This window comes from Pinus tabuliformis, chromosome 5_2 (assembly GCF_031772625.1).
Source record: "Pinus tabuliformis cultivar Carrire ecotype Pingquan chromosome 5_2, CPIR1, whole genome shotgun sequence".
NCBI classification, from domain to species: Eukaryota; Viridiplantae; Streptophyta; class Pinopsida; order Pinales; family Pinaceae; genus Pinus; species Pinus tabuliformis.
The window spans coordinates 1,120,227,950-1,120,235,270 of record NC_142306.1 but is presented as its reverse complement, the minus strand read 5'-3'; the positions used below and the strand labels follow the sequence as shown (position 1 = coordinate 1,120,235,270).

At 41.0% G+C, this 7,321-nt stretch overlaps 1 pseudogene across 1 annotated transcript; it reads left to right on the top strand.

Annotated features, from left to right (window-relative positions):
• The first annotated feature begins 206 nt into the window (after positions 1 to 206).
• Positions 207 to 5,524, top strand: LOC149163146 (pentatricopeptide repeat-containing protein At3g02330, mitochondrial pseudogene; annotated as a pseudogene). Its single transcript, XR_016261967.1, has 2 exons — positions 207 to 3,714; positions 4,718 to 5,524. The product of XR_016261967.1 is annotated as a pentatricopeptide repeat-containing protein At3g02330, mitochondrial pseudogene (transcript).
• Positions 5,525 to 7,321: the final 1,797 nt, after the last annotated feature.

Here is a 7,321-nt window from a genome sequence, read left to right as displayed (position 1 = left end):
ATTTTTAAATAATAGTGATAAAAGCACGCATTCAATGATGTAATGAATAATACTACTGCTCACTCGACAACAATATAAGTTTTCCCTTGTAACAGCTGGTATAGAGTCTTATGATAGATCTCAAATATTTGGTTAAATGGAAGGTGCTACGGCAAGAAAAAATACACAGCCAAACATGCAACGATAGGTTATCGGCTAGGCACTCTGTTTTCGCTACGGAAAGTTATCGTACAGGTTATCTTTGTAAAATTAATGCACCTTATATTCAAATTCCTATAATTTGGATTCACCAGCTGCACTCTGTTTTCCGATTAAGTTTGAATTTATCTACATATAAAGCATTAGAAGTAAAATATGATTGAAATTTATTCATGGCAATAACATCAACAGTTTCCCTGCAAAATTGGACCGCATTCAGATGGGCTTATAGAAGAAAACAGCTTTTATCTGTTTTGGGTGTTAAATATTACATTTCTACACACAGAAATCGTACAGAGAATCAACAGGAAAACAGCAATTCATGTAGCGTTTGGAGTGTTAGGGATAGAGCAATTGGGTGTGATGACGATCCTGATACCTGTGGTCGTCTGTTGCAGGAGTTTGCAAACATGAAATCACCAGAGGGTAAGGCTGTTCATGCCCATGTGATAAAAAATGGAGTTGGGATTGATATATTTGTGGGAAACAATGTGGTAAACATGTATGCCAAAATTGGTAATATGAAGGATGCGCGAACAGTGTTTGACGAAATGCCTGAACGAGATCTAGTTTCCTGGAATGCTATGATTGCCGGCTATGTTAAGTTTGGCAGCACGGGAACTGCACGCAAGCTTTTTGACAAAATGCCTGCACGAGATACTGTTTCATGGAATACACTGATTGCGGGATATGCACAGAATAGTGAGGGTGAAAAAACCTTAGAAGTCTTTTGTCGAATGCATATAACAGGCGTGGATATGGACCGGACCACCTTTGCAAGTGTTCTCAAGGCATGTGCAGGCTTAGAAGCTTTGGTGCAGGGACTTCAGATCCACAATGCTATTGTCAAAATGGGATTGGATTTCGATGTCTTTGTGGGGAGTGCGCTGGTTGATATGTATTGCAAATGCCGAAGGTTGAGTGATGCGCGCAAAGTGTTTGACAAAATGCCCGAACAAAATGTGGTATTGTGGAATGCTATGATTGCTGGATATGCACAGAATGATTGGCCTTGGGAGGCGTTCAGACTTCTAATTGCAATGCTGCGGTCAGGCCTAAAGTTCAGCCAGTCCACCTTTGCCAGTGTTTTGAAGGCGTGTGCGAGTTTGGGAGCCCTGGAAGAGGGCACGCAGGTACATAATCATGCCATTAAAACTGGATTTTCTTTAGATGTCATAGTGGGAACTGCTCTTGTTGATATGTATGCGAAGTGTAGGAGGCTAGACAATGCTAGGATCGTGTTTGATATGATGCCTACGCAAAATACGTTTTCATGGAACGCCATTATTGTAGGATACGCTCAAGGTGGGGATGGTAAGGAGGCCTTAAATCTATTTTGCCAAATGCTATGTGCAGGTTTCAGTCCAGATGAGGTGGCATTTTCTGGTGTTCTCAGTGCATGCGCAAGCATAGTAGGGCTCCATGAGGGTGTGGCAGTGCATAATCTCATTGTCAAAACAGGGCTTAACGTAGATGTTTCCGTGGGGAATGCCCTTGTTGATATGTATGCTAAGTGCGGTAATATGGTGAGTGCTCGCCAGGTTTTTGACAAAATGCATATCAAAGATGCAGTCTCATGGAATGCAATTATTTCAGCCTGTGGGCAGAATGGGTTTGATGAAGAGGCTTTGCTGTTTTTATGCGAAATGCAAAAAGCAGGGATGGAATCAGATCAGTTTACTTTTGGCAGTGTCTTGAGATCATGTGCTAGTCTTGAAGCTTTGAATCAAGGCATACAGATTCATAACTATGTTATCAAGTGTGGCCTAATGGCGGATGTATTTGTTGGGAGTGCTCTTCTTGATATGTATTGTAAATGCAATAACAGAAAGGATGCACGCAAAATATTTAACAGATTGCAAGAGCAAAATATAGTATCCTGGAATGCTATGATAGCAGGATATGCCCAGACAGATGGTGAGGAGGCCTTAAAACTGTTTTTCCAGATGCTAAGGTTAGGCATGAGGCCAGACCACTTCACTTTTGCCACGGTCCTTGATACCTGTGCCATATTAGCAGCTGCAGGATTTGGTAAACAGATCCATAATCACATTATAAAATCTGAATTAAACGAAGATGTATTCGTGGCCAGTGCTCTTGTTGACATGTATTGCAAATGTGGAAATATGCTGAGCGCTCATGAAGTGTTTGACAAAATGCTTGAACGAGACTATGTCTCCTGGAATGCAATGATTGCAGGCTATGCTCAGCATGGGCATGCAAATGAGGCTCTCAAGATGTTTGGGCAGATGCAGCAGGAGATCATAAAACCAAACCACGCTACCTTTGTCGGTGTTCTTTCAGCATGCAGCCATGCTGGCCTTCTAGATGAAGGGCACTTCCACTTCTATAAGATGACTCAAGAGTATGATTTGGTGCCAACCCTGGAACATTATGCTTGCATGATTGACCTTCTTGGCCGTGCTGGATACCTGGATGAGGCAAAGCAGTTTATTGACAAAATGCCGTTTGAAGCTGATGTTGTTATTTGGCGGTCTTTGCTCAGTGCCTGCAGACAACATGGTAATGTGGAGCTAGGAGAACATTCAGCAGGACAAATTTTAAAGCTAGAACCAGACGATGCTGCAGGATATGTGCTGCTGTCAAACATTTACGCTGCAGCTGGCCAATGGGATGACGTAGCGAATGTGAGAAAAATGATGAAGCAGAAAGGAGTGAGAAAAGAGCCAGGATGCAGCTGGATTGAGGTCAAGAACAAGGTGCATACTTTCATTGTGAGAGATAAATCACATCCACAAACACAGGAAATTTATGTAAAGTTAGAGGAACTGGCCAAACAGATGAAGGATGCAGGATATAGGCCGGATACAAACTTGGTACTGCATGACGTGGACGAGGAGCAGAAGGAACAGTTTCTCTGGCATCATAGCGAGAAGCTAGCCATTGTTTTTGGGCTTATTATGACACCTCCAAACACACCTATCCAAATTTTTAAGAACCTTCGTGTGTGTGGAGACTGTCATACTGCCATCAAGTACATATCCATGATTGTTGGACGCGAAATTGTGGTGAGGGATGGTAGTCGCTTCCATCATTTCAAGGGTGGGATTTGTTCTTGTGGAAATTATTGGTGATGTTATATAAGTAGTCCACAATGCATGTTCATCACCGGTGTTTGAAGACAGAACAAAATGGCAGGAAGAATTACCTTAAGAACTGAGACGGAGAGTGGTAAAATGCAGATGCTGCAGCGACAAGGGAAACTCAGATAATTGTTGGTCTTGTTATCCCATTTGGATGTCAAGACATCGAGATGGGGTTTCTTTATAGTCAACTATTATGGCACTGACCGCTACAACAATCATTTGTATTTTACACATGTACGAACCACTTGAGCGCCAAGAAAACTCTCAAGAAGGTGTGGACTGTATATTAATGTGAGAACAACTCTCCTTTTGAGAAAAGATCCTAGGAGAGAATTAATGCTCTGTGAGGTACAATGTTTGACAGAAAAATTCCTGGGGAGTTTCAACAGCCAAGTTTTTGAGAAAGAAGGTATTTGTAGTGGCTTTGCAGCCATACTTTCCATGATACAAGTTCTGCTACAAAAAAAAACTTCATTGTAGTGGGTGTCTGCTACTTTTTTTTTGCCATGTTTGTTTCAAGACATGGACTTCTTTGGAGTGACTTTGAGTATATTTTGCAGCCATATTTTCCGTGATACAAGTTCTACTTCAAAAATAATTTCATTGTAGTAGTTGTCTGCTACAATTTATATTCAGGTTTGTCCGAAGACACAGACTTAATATGGAAGGACTTAATCCATTTGAACTAGACAAGTCACACTCTTCATGATTTTGTGCCTCTTTATGAAAATGAGTTCATGCCACTGCAGAAAAAATATAAAGGTGAACCGAGGGCATGTGTTCAGTGATGATTCCACTATCAAGGACTTGGAAAAGGCAGGTCCTATTTGAGATACAATCTGTCCGGAAGACAGTCAACAGAAAATCAATATTCAATATATAGGAAGGATTTAACCGCAGAAAGGAAAAACAATATTCAATATATAGGAAGGATTTAACAGCAGAAAATCTGGAGCTCTCATCTATTTCTAGAACTCTTCCATTTTGGAAATATATAGGAAGGATTTAACAGCAGAAAATCTGGAGTTCTCATCTGTTTCTAGAACTCTTCCATTTTGGAAATACATAGGAAGGATTTAACAGCAGAAAATCTGGACTTCTCATCTGTTTCTAGAACTCTTCCATGTTGGGGTTATATGAGTTCAAGATATTTTTATTTTGTTTAAATTATCTGTAAATTTTTCTCTACAATTCAAATCTATGCACATGTGTTGAAATTGGCAACTAGGGCCAAATTCCAATTTTGGACAGCTCCTTTGGGGAAGATAATTATAGCATTAAATTCCTCTTTTCAAGAGGATCAAAATTGATCTAAAGATTGTCAAATTTGGATAAGTAAATGTGAGTTTTTGAATTCATTCTTTCACACAAAAATTATCAAGGTTGACGTTATCTCTATGTTGGCTCAACAGATCCAACAGACATGTCCCTTGACCCTCTACCGAATTGTATAAATAGGGGTGCCTCCGCCCTCATTTAAAGACATCCTAAGAGCAACTCGCACTACAAAAGATCTCTGTTTGGCCGCCGATTAGGAGTATCCTAGACAAGGAGGAGAGGACGGATTCTAAAGCCTTTTCAAAGATTGGTTGAATGCTGAATAATAGAGGGTGATTTGCTGACTGTCTGGGCATGTTTTGGGTCTGGTTTTGAAGCATTTTTGTGAGCAGATCTTTGGTAATAAGGTCGAAGACCTGTACTGAAGCTTAAAGGAGGGTCAAACCCTACATCACTGTTTGGAGGAGGGCCTTGAGTCTGCACAGTGGGCTGGGAGTAGCCCTACTAGCCAGCGAATTATAGAGGAGCCTCATAGAAGATAGCCACAGCTGTTAGAAGTATTCTTGAGCAGTAGATTAGGGCTGAAGATGTCTGATGATTAGCCCTAACCAGGCCGAGACCATAAGCAGAAGGAGCTGACCCGAACAGTGAAGCATGAAGGTATGTGCATGATTTGTTCCTTAGTGTTGGGTCCAAGTTTTGGATCAGATTGGATGGAGGTCCTATTTGGACAGTGATTTTGCCATCCTCGTCTTCAGTTAAGAAGGCCACATATATATTCAGGATTGAGCTGCTTTTGAAGTCCGGTAAGTGGCTGCATCATTCAAAGGAGCGGACTTGACTGGGTTATCTCCTTGACATCTGGATAATGGTATTGCTCAACATATTGGCAAGTCAATTTGACTTTATGTGTACTCTCTCTCATTCTCTGTTGAACATTTGATCATAATAATAAGAAGAATTGATCAAGGGTTTTCCCCTTCTTGGGGTTTTTCCCTGGCTTGTGCCATATTCATGTGTTCTCTTTTCTTGGCTTGTCCTCTGTGTTATTTATTTATGTTCTTGCCTCAGTTAATATCAATGTGATAATAATCGACGTGCTTCTAATAGAAATGGATTGATGTTTATGAAAGATTGAAGTAACTGTCCTTAGCAAGAACATGTTAATCAAAATTTAACATGGTATCAGAGCTAGGTGAGGTCAAGCCCAAGCAAGAGTAAGATTGATAACTAATTCTGTGTGGGCTCCTTTCTCGTCAAGATCAGTCATATAATTTTGATCAACTTGTATGGTACAGTTCGAGGTGAAATTTCGCTTATGATCTATGGCATCTTCACTTGGTTATCTCAGAGATCAAATCTACATGTCTTGGCACTAAGGCCTATCCTCACATAGCAGATTTCATTAATTTCGCATGGCATGGACTATTAACTATGCATGGCACAAGATCTTACCATGATATCCCTGTTATGGCTTCATGGTTATGTTTTGCAAGGGTTTCATTGAAGATTTCTTTTGTTATTCAACCTTCTTGCAATAGATTTGAGGTTGTAATTAATGGACAAATTTGAAGCAGGTCTGAAGTCTGTCCAGGAAGTTTGCATGACAATCAAGGGATAAATTCTCGCTCCTTTGAATCTGATTCTAAGATGGTCTGTTGAAGGACTTATTCGGCCTAGTCTTCTCTCACAAAATCTTGAGAAATCCTCAAATCTGAAGCTGTGTTCTGTGCCTAAGGGTTTAACACTTCTTTTGTATTTCAACCCTCTGTTAGGGCTAGCTCCTAAGCAGTTTCAGGTCCACTATTTATGCACATTGCAGACCTAAGACTCAAATAGTGGCCTAATAATATAAGCCTGCAGCCGAGTATAACCCTGCATGTTTTCGCCAAAGGAGTTCTGCCTGGGGTTTCATTTGTCAGGTATCATTGGTATTCAAGTCACTGACCTGTGGTGGATCTGAGATAGGGCAGTTTGATCTGAAGTATGAATCAAACATTTGTTGTAATGTTATCTTCCAAAGTATTGATCTTATGGTGAAATCATTACAAATTGTAATGCCCTAAATCTAATCATTACATACACCAATTATTGTAAAGCCCTAAATTTAATCATTCATACATAACTGAAGCCCTAAGTTGTAGGTGGGTAATTACATGGTCTGTAAGAATTCCTCACCAAGCAGCTTGAATTGGCCCCTTTCAAGGCATCCACTAGTGGCACTTGTTTGGCAACTGTACTATTAGTGATCAAGACTCCTTATTGATAAAAAGCAGTGTTCCACGGGGACTCGCCCCCCCCCCCCAGGGGTCTAGTTTCCTCGCTGCTCCGGGGACTTGGGGACGAGTAGGGGACGTTTCCCCACGCTCCCAAAATGGAGGAAACTCAGGGGGACGTGCCAGGGAAACGTTTCCCTTCCCTGAGGGGGCGTTTCCGAAAAGGGGGACGTGGGGGGACGTGAGGGGACGAGGGGGGGCGAGAGGGGGCGTGGGGGGACGAGGGGGGACGTGGCACACCTTTAATGCATTAAAAACCATTTTAAATTTTTAATTAACTAAACGCTGAACTTAATCTTTAATTAAGGGGACAAAATTACATTCATGTATGACGTTGTTTGTAGATTCAATTTACGGTTGCAAAACCGGGGACAGAATTACATTCACGTATGACGTTGTCTGTAGATTCAATTTATGTAAACTCATCCATAGTTTCGTTCAAATTTTATATAAATTCCCACA